Source organism: Miscanthus floridulus, chromosome 8 (genome assembly GCF_019320115.1).
Source record: "Miscanthus floridulus cultivar M001 chromosome 8, ASM1932011v1, whole genome shotgun sequence".
Lineage (NCBI taxonomy): Eukaryota > Viridiplantae > Streptophyta > Magnoliopsida > Poales > Poaceae > Miscanthus > Miscanthus floridulus.
The window spans coordinates 129,732,440-129,747,958 of record NC_089587.1 but is presented as its reverse complement, the minus strand read 5'-3'; the positions used below and the strand labels follow the sequence as shown (position 1 = coordinate 129,747,958).

Sequence of the window (15,519 nt, the reverse complement as noted above, 5' to 3'; positions counted from 1 at the left end):
AATCAGAAACCATAGATGCGTAGATCCCGTCAAATATGTTCTGTTTGGCTACTTATACTTATTGTTTGGATATCGGACCATGAAGTTATGGCTTTTGCAAGGTCTGATGGGAAAGGTGCTACAGTACTTTGGTCTACAGCAGCTCACAGCCTTTACTTACGTGGTGTCGACCCTTGGACCTTTTGTGTGACCAAGTCTTGGCCTCTTGGCTTTCCTTCTTCCTTATCTGGAGGGTGACCCTTTCCATCTCTCTCCCCATGTCCTGCAGCCCTAGCTGCCCCTTTCCAATTTCACGCACAGAAGAAAGGAGTGGGAGAGTGAAGGAAGAGAGGGGAGGAAGGGAATTTGGGGCTTCATCACCGTTCGTCGTTGTGCTCGCCTCTCCCGCAAAACCAGTCCTGACAGCGAGATGAGTAGCAGCGAGGGCTGCCGTGGGGAGAAGTGGTAACAGGAAATCGTTGCCGACTTCATTCTTTCTGTGGTGGTAAGATCCCACTTTTCCCATTGTTTTGGTTGGAATCTCATGCTAGGGTTTAGCCGATTTGGTGGATTATTGAACTGGATAGGGCTCTAATCTCGAAATTAGGCCCAACAGTTTTGGACAGACCACACAGTCACGATATAGTCGCTGTTTAGAGATGTTTTGATGCTTCTAAAATCATAGAAAAATTATATTACAAGAGTACGCTTCAGTACTTTTCTTGAGGTCAAAGATCAAGTTCATAGCTGTTTTAGTTTGAGAGTTATGGTCCTCTTTCTGCGATGCAATGGTTCTGTCAATTTTTTCTGGACAGGTTTAGATGTATTCAGTGTTATGATATCTTAAGTCCTGAATCTTGATGAATGATCTAAATAAAAGTTGTAGTAATCTTCATAAGGTTTCCAGATTGGTAAACTTTATAAATTTTGGATCAATATATCTCCAGTCATGGATGTTTTAGTCAGCTGCTGTTTTTCTGTTGTCAGAAAAGTTCAGTTAGAATGCTGGCTTGTTTTGGATATCTTACTCTCTTCAAACTCCAAAAGTAGTAACATAAAAGTTGTAGACCATGCTGTTTTGTATGTTATGTCAAAGTTTCATATATTTTAGACAAGTGGTTTGTCTGCAGTAAAAATGTGAAGCTAGGTTCCTGCTGTTGAATTGGATGTGTGGTCACTGTTTTGAGGGAAACGATGGTGTAGGCCGTAGAAGCGATTTGTGTGTTATTTGTATGTTTGCATGAGTATATTTTCTGAGGTAATAATGTTTGGACAGGTGGTGCATCTTTGGATTGTTCTTAGCACGTGTTATGGCATCACCGTTTCAAGGCAAGTAAATGTAGCGGTGGTTTGCTACAGCTTGACATGTTATTTAATCTACCTACACTTTGTCATAACATTAACTAAATCAAGATAATATATCTAAGAATGAATTCACTTATCCTTTAAAGTAACTTATATATGATCTTCATGTTGAATCTTTTGTTATTTGTTTATCATCATGAGGTAGGTGATATATTTTATGGTAAGAATTTGTCTATCATCGGAAGGTAAGTGATATGTTTTATGGTTGTGGATATATATGACATATGAGGTAAGTATACTTGCAGTTGCAACATATCATTGCATCATGAAAATTCTTGTCTTGAGCATATGCATTGAGCCAGGTCGGTGAGAAAGTCATACAACTATTTCGGAGTGCTCTAGAGCCAGGTCGGTGAGAGAGCTTTATGACTATTCCGGAGTGCTCTTGTGGATTATGTCACCGTTTGCTGGCCACGACCGTACTGGTACAACATCGTACGTTGACCGAGGAGGGGAACGATGCAGCATCATACCTTGTTGTGTATGGAGGCAGTGGACATGCACATGCATTGCATTTGCACTCTTTGGGGTTTATTTGTATCGAGGTTTTATGTTGGCATGAAGTGGATATGAGGAGTATTATTTTATTTATATGAGCAGTATTGTTTTTATTTAAATGAGTATTGTTTTATTCATATGTGGATATCGTTTATTTATTGTATATGATGCTCATTACATGTTTATGGAAATTTCATTAGATAAATGTTCTTATCATTAACCTTTATTTATTATAACATGTATTCTTCTATATTTAAATCGATGTCTAATGGACTTGTAGTTTGAATGACATGTTCAGGCAGTTTGCTTGCTGAGATTTATTCTCACCCCTCATATTTTTTTAGGTGCTTGATTGGATGCTTTGCTTGAAGGGATGGGATTAGCTGCACTACATCACAACTTTGCCCACACTTTAGTGTTATAATATTGTTTTTAGCTTGATGTAATAAGTTTAGTTCACCAGTTACAGTGACCCTTGATGGATTAGTAATAACATTTGTAATGAAACCTATCTTAATCATAGTTTTGTTCTTGTTGTAGATTTCGTGTTTACTTTGACGATGAGGTTTTGATGCTGAGTTTTCGCGCTTTGGCATGAGGGAAGGGATGTTAGTAACATCTCGGGCTTTTGTGGTGCATGTGGTGTTACAATGACTCAGGTCTACAATGCGCGAGTCGACTGGGAGATCTTCACGGAGTAGGGACATAACATGATGAACCTCCTTGTACAACTGAGGACGCGGGTCGAGACCCTGCAGCTGTGTGTGCAAGCTGCCCGTAACAATAATCTGTTCACCGTAGAGGAGCCGTTCTGAGCTCTACCGGCCTGCCTTCGAGCCATGGTGACCGAAGCCATTCGTTAGGGGGCTGTCACGGCGCTAGCTACTGCCCAGCTTCAGGTTGGCACAACGGTTAATGTCTAGGTGGCGGAGCAGGGTTTTCCACCGAAATCGAAGGATGATGATATTGTTGATCTTGTCGAGAGTTTCAAGCCAGCCACCAACGCCATCTTAGCGAAGGTGGACGTGGACGAGATCCTGCATGCCACGTGTGACCCTTGATCTATGGGACGTACCAGTTGTACTAGTAGTCATGACTAGGTTTGATCTATGGGACGCCCTTACAAATATGTGAACTCATATTTGCATGCATGTTTCTGTGAACTTTTGCTGCACTTTGTATTAGGTGGGTTAAACTCTATTGAGTGTGGTGTAGCTCAGGTCGTTTGATCATTTTGTAGTTGGTTTCTTTTAGCTACAGATTTCTTTCTGGTTGTCTTTGATCTAAAACTTAATTTGCTAAACATTCATGAGTGCCTTTGATATTTGTTAAAGCCAACTCATGTCTTTGATAAAATTTGTTAAACTTGAAAGAACAATGCAACGAGGAGTTCATCTGAACAAGTCTCGCCTCGATCTAATATAGAACGGAGGAGCCAAAGCTGTTAACTTTTACTATAGACACAAGAAAGTCCGACCGCTACATATTTGATCTCGTAGGATAGTAGAGTGTCGTAGCAATCAGTCTACCCCTTGACTGCCTAGATTGGAGTGAAATAAATACATAAAGACCTATCACAACCGCACCAGGCATTCAAGTCTCAAGCGTGTCATGGTGGTCAAAAGCTCTTTTTTCTCGATTCACTTCTCGTGTCCAGCTTTCCTATCGCATTTGCTTCATTCTCATATTTTACTGCGGTTGCAAGAAAGTCCGAATGCAGCACATTTGATCTTGTCAGATACAATATAGTATAGAGCTATGAGTAAAACTATTGCGTTTGGAGTGCACTCGGTCACAACATTTGTATCAGTAGTAGTAGTAGTAGTCATGAGTGGCTTTCTCCTTCCGTCGATTGACACTAACCGAAATCATGCTTACAGATGGCAACTAGTTACCATACCACGGATGTGTACTCTACAACAAACAATTACAACTTTCCCCTAACCACGTCCCTCTAGTATATTCAACAAAATGATGTTTACCTATTTCGTGTAAACCGTTTGCTCGCTTGATAGTCCGAGTAGCATAAATTTGAATGGGTTGGACATGTTAACTAGTTTCAATTTTATTTATTTCCTTTAGGGATTCAACAGATGTATTCGTATGAAATAGGTTTCCCTTTATAATGTAATATGTGTCTGGCCTGGTTAGATTTAGGATGCTGGGACTTTCTTGCGTGTGCTGTAAAATTTGAGTAGCTTTGTGGCTCCTCCGTTAGGCATTACATCGATGCGAGACTTGATCGGATGAATTTCGTTATGCATGTTTAACATACTATAGATCAGAATGAGTACAAGAAAGAAACCTACAGGCAAGACCAACCAACAAGGGCTAGAAACTGGCTACCAATTGACCAAAGGACCTAATCTACACTATGCTCAACAAAGTTTAACCCACCTAATACAAAGTTTAACAAAAGTAAACACAGACATGCAAATCAGACTTCACAAATCAAAACCTCTGTACATTTGAACACGTCTAACAGAAAATGTAAGGGAAGATACATAAGGAAGAGTAACAACATAAGGAAAGAGTAACAACATGTACTCCATCTGTACTCCTAATATAAGAAAGATACATCAAATGCAATGTGAGATACATCAAATGAAACTTTATTTACTCCTCTACTCATCGTTGGTATCACTGTCCTCATCCTCGTCGTTGGTACCAACATCATCGTTGTCCTCTTCTATAGCCATGAGGCCCTTTTGCTCATCAATGGTGATGCGGTTGGCCACCTGCTCAGCATCGACACGAACCAGGTGTTTGTTGATGGTAGTTAACAACCATTATAAACCATCAATATAATGTGCATAAGGGCATAAATATGATCATCAACAAAGGTCTAGGGGTTTAAACTAATAAATTCCATGAGTTTTGGTGAATCTATATTTTCTGTAGGGTTTGACTAGAAAACTGGCAAGGTGGACCTACATGTCAGATTTAATTGCACTTATCTGCCACAAAATGGACACTAGAAGATTCTAGAGGACACCACAGTGAGGCAGGGTGGTAGAGGCTGCCAGGTGGGGCCAGCTAGCCCCACCTATAGTCCGCCTAGCCCCTGGACCCACTTGTCAGTCTCCACATTGTAATGTTGGTTCTCCACCACCTCCTAGGTTGCATCCACGCCGTTCCTTAAGTCGGTTTGATCTAAGGGCCCACGTTGGATGCTCCGGCCTATATATATCAGCCCCTGGCACCCCCCTGAGGAAAAAAGCATTTGAGAAGACAGAAACCATAATCATCCTTAGAGCTCCATCAATTCTCGGGCATAGCTAGTTAGGTTAGATCTAAAGGGAGGCGAGCAGGCTTCGCTTGGATTTCTGATCGTGTCAAGTGTGGTTTGGTATAATCCTTGTACCCCCTCTCTTTTGTATCTCTATTATTTTTATATGCTTGCTACAATTGTTATGACAATATTAGTATTCATCTTATTCATGTTCTTTGTTATAATGTTATTCATCTATTTTGATTATATACTTAGTATAGCTAGTTTATCATTATGTTTATGCATAAGTTTGTATAGCACTCGCTCCAAAGTACACGGGGTGAGTGGTGGACATTGTCTAAGCATGGTAGATTGCGGATGTGACACTGCCGTTGAGTCCTTTGTAGTCCACTCCCCGAATATAGGTATACAAGTAGGATCAAGTTATGAAGGAAGACAAGCTCTATTCTTAATCTTCCTTAGTAATATCCCTTATGTGTAGATATAAAGATGATCTTAGCCATGATTATTAGCTGTAATTGCACTAATCAATGTATGCTTTGACTTGTAATTAAGAATGACTTAGGAATTATTCCTCTAATACTCTACCTGACCATGCTAATGCCATAGAAAGGAGTACTCTGAGTGAGTTATCATTATCGTTGATCAATACTTATCATATATATATATATCTTATCCTATGACTTACCCCTGTTATGAGTAGAATATTGGTTACCGTTTATTTCTCCATCAATAGTATAAGTTATCAATACTTGTCCATACAAGACCTTCCCTATGGAAAAATATAAATAACGATATCTGGAATACTCCCGGGTGAAGTGCTACAATGGTATAATTATCTATGCACTTGTAGATTCCTTTTCATTCATATATCTTTATATTCTTTCTAGTCACATAAAATGATAAAGAACTACTTAGTATCATTCTAGTAGTGATGCTAGGCAGTACCAACAAGCATCTCTAGTACCATCACTAGGGATGACAACCTAGTAAAATAATGTTAGGAGATGTAGGTAATTAATAAGTGGCTATTAAAACAAGTGACATGTTAATAAATACCAACAATATTGACACTTCTTAGCGTAGCTACTAGGTTTGTATCCCCAGCAACGACGCCAAAAAAGCTTGTTGACACTTCTTAGCGTAGCTACTAGGTTTGTATACCCAGCAACTGCGCCAGAAGTGCTTGTTGATATTTCTTAGTTGCATCACTAAAAATTAGCAATTCCACTAAGTAATAGCCTTGATAGTTCCTTAACAATTTTAGATATTTATCCGCAAGTGCATGGAGCTATCATTGTAGCATTTCACCCAGAAGTATTCAGTGTATCATTATTTATATTTTTCTTGAAGGAAGGCATTTGATTACAAGTCTAGTATGGATATGAACTTGAATAATAATGCTTGCAAGTGCACCAATGTTTATAGCAGGGGTAAATACGGTGATTTCAAGATAGTGGACACACACTTGACATTCCACAAAAGATAAAATAAAGAGAAAGTATAAAAGAATAATCCTAAGTCGAGCAGGCATTGGTCTAGTATAGTCATACAAAGATTAGTTAATAATCATACAAATTACATAATTAGTTTTAGGGCTAAGTATGAAGTAGGTTCAGAGGCCACCGAGAATTGGTCTGCCAGCAATCGCATATGATAATTTAGACTCCTACACCCTAGTCGAACATGGGGGATTAGATGGGACAAACAGGGTTATCACTGTGGAAAGGGACAATGCATTCACCTATCTCTCCATACCCAAGCACCACGCTTGCGTATATAGAAACTACCCAAATCCCCCTAGGTCCCCAACCCTATGGATCGACAGGTAAAGAACCTAGGTGATGAGGACATCACTTCTTCATCACATACAAGCCAAGGAGAGAAGGAGGACCAGCATGGGCGTCCAATTCATCTTTCTCATGGTGGAGGCCCAGTCCAACTGAAGTTGGAGCCCATCTCGGGCTCCAAGACTAGTCCATCTTAAACTGGTCACCCAGGACGCATCCGAACTCCATTTCTAACGATCCACATATGACTGGAAAGCTAATTTGATAAGAAAGCCAATCCAAGTGGTTTCACATCAAAAGACCTTTGGAATCAACATGAATCATCAAAACAAGTCAGCATCCAGAATTTGTCAGGGTGCTGCGACACCGTCTTTTGGTCCGTTGGACCATGTATCGTGTTTAGGCCCATTAGGGGGCACGTCCAGGGGGTGACGCCCAAGACTCTATAAATACCAGTTGTTGCTCTCCTTAGGGTTTGAGTTTTGTTTAGTTCTTGATTTTCTCATGAAACAGACATCGTTTTGCTACAACTGTTGCCGCTAAGGCCGCTTGCTGTGAACCAGGGCCCCAGTTCTTGATCTTGTTTGCCTATGGCGATTAGTCCTTTCGAATAAAGACTTGAACTCCTTCTTATTTTCATAAGCCTCATATTTATTTGCAATTTCAGATTGTGTTCATCCTGTTCTTCTTGTGTTGTCGATTCGCTTGCAGGAAAGCCTTCTCGGTGAGGTCAATCACGTTCACGTGGTTGATATCCAACGGAGCAGTGATGTAACGATTGCGGGGGTCTAAATTAGTCTTGGTTCAAAGCCTAGATCATGAACGTCGAGTCTCCACCAATTGACGCTATCATACCTTTCAGAAGATCGGGCCTAGTCTACATCACTAGGCACACCTAATGACACGATGAACCACCACCTCAACTTTGCTCTGATTCCAATTATATAAGTTATATGAGTGTTTAAGCATAGCGTTAAGTGTGCTACTCTCATGATACACAAACTATAGACTAGTTCATATATCAAGATCATAACATAATAACTATACTCTAGTTCATAAGTATGACTATAAATATAAGATGAGAGCATGACTTTGGAAGAACTCATTTTTTTATTCATACCCAAAGGTCGGTTCTTCCAAGGAGCCAACCACTCCAAGGTAGCTTTGCCTTGTCTAAACTACTAAAAGAAAGTAAAGCTACAACTAGAAAGTGAGGGAGTGAGGTGTTGCTTAAGTGGAGTGTGTGTAGAGGGGGGTACCACTTTATTTGTATAGGAGCCTAGGCGGTGCTATGAGCTATAATGGGTGCAAGGACCGGCTCCCACCACCATAGCATGGAAGCATGCCATCGCCCGTCCAAGGAGGGGCTAAGCAGCACCGGCAAGGGGTCCGGTGCCCCTAGGGGTTGGCCACCCCTTGACCGTGGCCTCTCACCACCGCTTCACATGGTAGGCCATGGGCTGGACCAGTATTGCTTCCCCATGGAGTTTTCCCCATTTGAATTGATTTGATGTACGTCTCCCTTGTTCCTTTGCGCAAATCAGCGTCGGAAAGCGTGTTTCGGTGAATTATTCCATGTATTTATGTTTGTGACCTGCAAAATAATGTTCTCCAAATACATGTGGCACTTGGTTAATAGTAAATGCATATGTGTTTAAAATTGCTTATTTCTCCTCTTTTTGTGTCTTAATTGGCGGTCAGATTTGATCGGTAAAGACCTCCAACAAGCTCCCCCATGCTTAACCATTGCTCGTCCTGAGCAAATATCTAAATTATTGGTTATTGATTAGTAGTTGCTACAATGATGAGTATAATTCACAAGTGCCATGCCAATAACAAAGTATTCTTCCATAATTTAAATAAGTTGGCATTCTATCCATCCTTTTAACTTAATCCCTATGGGGCTTATTGCTTTTCCAAATTCTTGGGCGGTTGCAAGACGGAACGGTTTTAACAGAATTACCAATCATTAATTCTTTGATCAACCTTCTATCCGGAGGTTTTATGAGTTTTGCAAAATAAAATGTAAGTTCCTTAAATGATTCACTCGATCGCTCAATGTGTATGATCCTCACCAAGGCATTTGATTGTTTTGCCTTCTTTTCATCCTATCTCTAAAAGGCTTTGAGTGGAGCTTTAGGTAGGTATGAATGAGGGGCATACTTACATCACATATGTTACTAAGTCAAAAACTAGATCCATGGAGATGCAAGTCATACACTTTGATCAAGATGTGCAAGTGTGTGGAATATTTTCTTATTCCTAATATTTTTGGTACTCCTTTGATCATGGCTTTCTCTCTTTTGATAATTGCCTTAGAAGTATAGGGCTATCTCTCTTTTTTTCAATACTCTGGAACCTTCATGTGTTCCATTTTTTCTGTACTTTTGCTATTTTCAGAGCTTCATGTGTCTCTCTTTTTTTAGCATAGCCCCATGTGTCCTTTTGGCATATGAAAACTTTGGAGAGAAAGACCCATGATAAATGAATGGAGTATTTATTTTAGGTGGACGGAAAACATGTTTTTGCGTAACTCTCAGTGTAAGAGTTAGCATTTTATTTGTGGGTGTACGTGGATCTTGATCATAGGTGCATGACGAGAATCTCAACAAGGGTCACAACAATTTTACAAAACTCAATGTGAATATAAGTAGCATATGACTAAGGTTTGCATTTGAATCAAGGCATATGGCCGTGATAGGAATTCAAAACCATTAAGGAACTTTTGATTTTAGCATTTTTTAAAATGAAAACTCCACATGTCAAGTTTCTCTTAGAACAAAGTCATAGCAAATTCTATTTACCATATCATAACTTGCAACAACTTAGAAAAGAATCATGCTTTTGCAACCCACAAGTTTTACATTTTAGGATGAGACATTCTAGCCAACAAACTTAAATCTTGGGAAAAACTAAGTTACAGCCTAGGCACAAATGAATTATTGACAAAGCAACTATTCATCATTTCAACAAAGGAGAAACTAAACATTCTTAGGTCACATATGAGAGTGGAATAAATATTTTGTTGTTTTTATCATATTTCATTTTTTTGGATTTTATATTTTTGGATTTTTTTTCAATTGCTAATAATTAAATAATATAGAAATTAAAATGCGGAAAATAAAAGATACTACTACCATCTGCGGGGGTCCTCCCCCAAGCTTACTCGTTGCTAGGTGATGATTCCGAGGTAAGTTGTTTATTTTTATTTAGTATATCAACCAATTTCTATACTTAGTAATTTTGGGTTAATGATCAAATTAAATATCTAATTAGGGTAGGCTAAATAACCTAAGCACCGTGCTTAATTTAATATTCACAACTTTTGGGGTCTTTTCTTTTGTCATTTGTTTAACCTTGTTTTGCTTCGACTTCTTTTTGTTTTCTTTGTTCTTTTTCACCATGCTATCCACCAATTGAGGTTGGATATGCACCTGCTTTAGGCCTTGTGGGTTTGGCGCGTACTTGATACGAATCATGGAGCATTGCTCCTTCCTAGGCCTAAAGGTGAATTTTTCTTCATTGCCATGGATATTGAAGCACATTTCTCCAGCTCCAACATCAATTTGGGCTCCTGGAGTGCTCAAGGGTCACCCAAGGATGAGGATCGATTTTTTGGCGACCTCCATGTCGAGCACCACGAAGTCAATAGGGATGTAGCAATCCTAGATTTTCACCAGAATATCTTCGGCTATCCCTGCCGGGTAGCGGACTGTCGAATCGGCTAGCTAGAGCATCATCGGTGTTGGCATCAGCTGTGTGAGGTTTAGCTTATCGAAGATAGCCTTAGGCATATTGCTTATGCTAGACCTAAGGTCGCATAAGGCTTGGTCAAAATACTGGATCCTGATTAAACATGAGATTATGGGGCACTTAGGATCCTTCTTCTTTTAAGGAAAGTCGAGTATAGCAGTGCTACACCCTTGGGCCCTATTCCTCTAGTCTTTTCATCAATATATCTATTTTTGTGGAAAGCATGTCCGTCCCCTTCATGGTATGCATTCCTTTTTGTGTTTTCCTTTCCTCCCACCAGCTTGGATTTGACACCATTTTATTGATGAGAGTCGTGGCTCCATCAATGGTGAGGGAAAGGAAAGCGCCTCTATAGTAGCCTCGAGGTGGCCACTAGACATGGGTATCAATCCATCAAAAAAATTAAATCTTTAACGATATGCAAAGTGGCATACATACATTCTCTCAATATAATCGTAACTACATGAGCTACACGTTTCGTTGTTAGTGTACCTGTAGAAGATTTTTTTCAGCCCATCCCAATAATTAAATGTACAAGAATGTAATCTGGGCTTTAGGTTGAATATTGAAGAACAACAGGATATATGAGAGCGGTAAACTAAACACTTCCATATATATATATATCCCGATATATATACTTCTGTATCAAAGCTACCTGATGACAATTTATTACCCACAATTAAATACGCACCATACATGTGACAGAACCGCCCAATTTATACAAGATCAAGTATGGCTGTCCCCGCTAACACGTTGACACACGCATACTTTCACTTATATAAACCTGGTAGTCCGCCGAGTGTCCCAAAAGACCTCGGTAAATCAACATCACAACCAAGATCGCGTGATTAAGCAAATACACATCACATACGCAGAGTTGCAGCGGAAATAATATTACAAAAGGGGTTCACAAATAATAGTACAAGTTTGGGTTTCAAAATCGATTATTGAAAACAACATAGCTTTCAAATGATTACCTTAATATAAGTTTCAAATACATTGCTAGCATAAGTGACATCCTCAGACAAAAGCATATAGATGAGAACTAAATATAGTATCACCGAGCCCACCGACGATTAGCCACCATCATCAACAGGCCGAGAACTTCACCTGCAACATGGTGGGATAAACCCTGAGTACTCGAATGTACTCAGCCAGACTTACCCGTCGGAAACCAAAACAAATGACACCAAGGATCATGCATAGCTTAATTTAGTGGATCTGGCTGACACTTCCTATTTGGTGGAAAACCAGAGGTAATAATGATTAACTTTTAACCTGAGCTAGTAGTGACTTTAAGCCATTAACCTGTCCTCTATATTAGCACTTGTACCAAGCAATCACTTGATTAAGATGAAAACATTATTAACCATAGCAGGTATAGATCGTGGCAACATTATCATCATCATTAACATCCATTTAACCATATCATTAAATTAATTGAATCTACGTTGCCGCTGCTCAGTCAAGTTCTCACTATCCGGGAGAGACGGTGATTCAAATCGATTCCTATCCAGCTAGAGGGGTATTCCTAACACAAACCCTGCTTCCCCCGTTAGGGTCGCAATCAAGTCACCTTTGGCACAATTCAGGAGTCGCGAGTCCGAACAGATCGGCATTCTCAGAGAACCACTCTGCCAAGGTTGATCGGGACTCTAACCTGCCTTGGGCTTATGCCAATGGCTCTCCGCACATCCTTACTACCTCCAGAATGCGCGCCATTGCTCGCGTTCCCGGCCTGAGTCGAGCTACTAGGCTTTGCGGTCGGAATGAGTTATCCGACCAGCTAAGTGTTAGGCTGCGTTCAACATGACATGAGGACGTATAGTGTATCAGTCCTTAAACAACATAGACGGGGATAGATTCACACCCAAGACCTCCATGCCTTGTTGCTGCACTAACGTCATCCTGTCCGGTCTCTTTTCATTATTAACACATGGTTCTTTTCCACGATAGCAAATATAGCCAACCGTGATCCACCTCATCCTAAAGCCCGTAGGTGACAGGAAATCACCGACTTCTACCACACTAAGCATGGTTAAGCATTTAACCTGTTTCTGAACATAAATAGGATTCAAGTGCGATATCTATACAAGGATAGATATATAATGCAACAGTTGGTTCCAACCAATTCCTATACTAAATGCATCATCAACAATAAAAGATACTCAAGATATTTGTAAAAACATGGGAGACTTAGAATGCTCCAAGGCTTGCCTAGGATCCGACACAAGTCAGTTCAGTTAGCTTGCACCGTCTCGGTGACATCTCCAGTCCTAGCACTTGTTTAGTCCTTCCATCTTCGGGATAGATCTACCAAACCCAACCTTTGAGTTCGGCTCCACATCACATCCTACATGTGATTCATCTAGCGTACCTAGATGAGATGCAAGATGCATATGTATGAATGTGATGAATGGTAACACAAGATGCATCACATAAGCATTCAAGACAAACACAAGATTATGCAAGACATAGACACCAATAGCTATTTAACTAACATCACACAACTAACTATAGAGAGCAAGCACGTCAAGCATGACACAAGTTTAACAAGGTCACAAGTATCATAACTTGACCATCAACAAGGGCATAAGCCACACTAAGCAACACATGGAGTAAATAACCACAACTAGCATATGTCTATTTCTAGACTGGAAACAATAGCTTCATGTTTGGATCATAACTAGAGTTATGCAAATCCAATAGCCATGCAACAAGACATTCAGGAAAGCTTATGAAATTCTCTACATTTCATCTATAACCATCACAGCATGATTCACAAGTTAAGTGGGTCGAAATTATATATTTACAGAAACTGGTCTAAACAAGACAGAGAGCAATCAATTCTGTAACCCAACTTTAAACAACTGTAACTCTTAAACTACTTGGCCAAATGACACCAAATTTTAACAGAAGCTAGATACATGAATTATCTACAACTTTTGTATAAACAAGTTTTACAAAAAAGCAAATTATCATGAAGAACTTTGCCAAGTTCCCAGATCTGTCCATAAACCACATCGGCAAGAAAATAATTATTAACTTATGTTGCAAACACATAATTAGGCAAAACCAACTTTACCAACATTTCACACATGACCAAAGAACACCAGAAAGCATGGTGCTCACCTCTAAATAAATGTTCTTAAAGCATTTCTTAATTGATTTAGACATCAAGGTGTATTTATGAACATATACCAAAAATGCACAATAAATTCTACAAATATTACAGTATCTCACATATCCTCTCAATAGTCTACTATGCAAATTTCAAACCATTTGCATAAGTATAGTTGCCTCTATGAAAAAGACAATTTGCTATTGCAAGAAATCATGTGAGAGCGAGATAAACCAATAACTCACTCATACTTCATCCAATACTCATGAAATTTTTACCACACATCAACTATCACATGCGTAGAATGCCACAAAAATTTCACTTCATTTGGAGGCCTAGATCTGCAGTTATGGAAAATAACAAATTCAACTAGCATTACAACCTTACTGCACAAATCTATTTTTTTGCAGCTAAAACTTTAACTAAAACATATCATATTATAGATCTACTGCATAGATAATTTTACAAGGATTCCAAAAAGTCATCATTTCCTATTTTACGAATTTCCTATGAATTACAATGAATTTCCAAAATTCAGCAAATTTCCTGCAAAAAGGTCCTTAATAGCACTATTCATTCAAGTCATAGACTTCGCAGTTAGGCCCCTTCCTTTCCTCGAATTTCAAGATGAGGTCCCTGACGCGAACATGAACAGAGGAGGCACTGGAGCTTGTCGATGTCGGTCGGAGGAGACTCGTCGGTGGTGGGGGAGTGGAGGCGGAGCACCAAGAGGCTGGTGCGCACTCGTTGGTGGCCGCAGCTTGCTCCGCGGAGGCCCGACGCGGCCTGGCCACGCACGCCGGCGGCCTAGGCGACGACGACAGGCGGCAGCAACGCTATGGGGCATAGCATGGCCGATAGGGGAGTGTGGGAGGGGCGGCGTGGTGAGAGGAAGATGATGGTGCAGTTGGCTTGGACAGAGGAAGGGAGAAAGGGTGACTGAGGAGAAGCTTGGCGAGCACTCTGGTGCTCCCACATCGACGAGCAGGCTTAGGGCACGGCAGTGGAGGTAGACCACATGGCAGTGAGCAGGGGCACATGGCGGCCACGTCCACAACACGCGTCGCCGTTTGGGCAATTCCTTGAGCACGTGGCGAGCGTCGGTGTGGGCAAGGTTGGCACCGAATTGGGCTAGATCTAGGCCAATTTAGACCTCGGGCCCAAAATGAAGTTTGTTCACCTCGACATGCTCTACATTTTTCATTAAGGCACTCTGGTCATTTGAGAAATACAACAGTGGGTAATTAATCTCCAAGATAATAGCGTCAGTGCGTTGATAGCGATGAACAAAAGCCCAAATTGATGGTCAAAACGAAGTCCAACGAGTGCCATCTTTATACATCCTCTTCGCCATCATATACACTCCAACTTTTATCTTTGGACCAAATTGAGTTGGTTAACAAAATTTGGAGAATGCGAAATGCCAATGGCGATGATAAGTCGACGATGAATTCCAGACTTAGAAAAATTGTAAGTACTGAAAACAGCTGCCGATTCAACGTTTGTGCCTCGATTCGCCTTAGTTCCAAGTTGATCTGGCTCTTGGTCCAAAAACAAAGTTTGTTCTACTCTACTCAAACTTCAACTTTGATTTAAGGTGCAACTCCATGCAAGCACTATAAGTGATTGGTCAACACCGGTCAAAGTAGCATCACGGTAAAGCTTAAATCCGAGTTTTAGACCGATTGAGGTATTTTCTTGTCCTCCGCCCAACACGAACCCTTCATGACTTTTGTTGTAGAGTTCAATTAGAGTCATTTGGGAAAGGTTGCAAGGTTTGG

At 40.3% G+C, this 15,519-nt stretch overlaps 1 long non-coding RNA gene across 1 annotated transcript; it reads left to right on the top strand.

Moving 5' to 3' along the window:
- The first annotated feature begins 200 nt into the window (after positions 1-200).
- On the top strand, positions 201-2,381 carry LOC136473543 (uncharacterized). The gene is made up of 3 exons (XR_010762667.1): positions 201-484; positions 1,256-1,308; positions 2,187-2,381. It is a non-coding gene; the product is annotated as an uncharacterized lncRNA (long non-coding RNA).
- Positions 2,382-15,519: the final 13,138 nt, after the last annotated feature.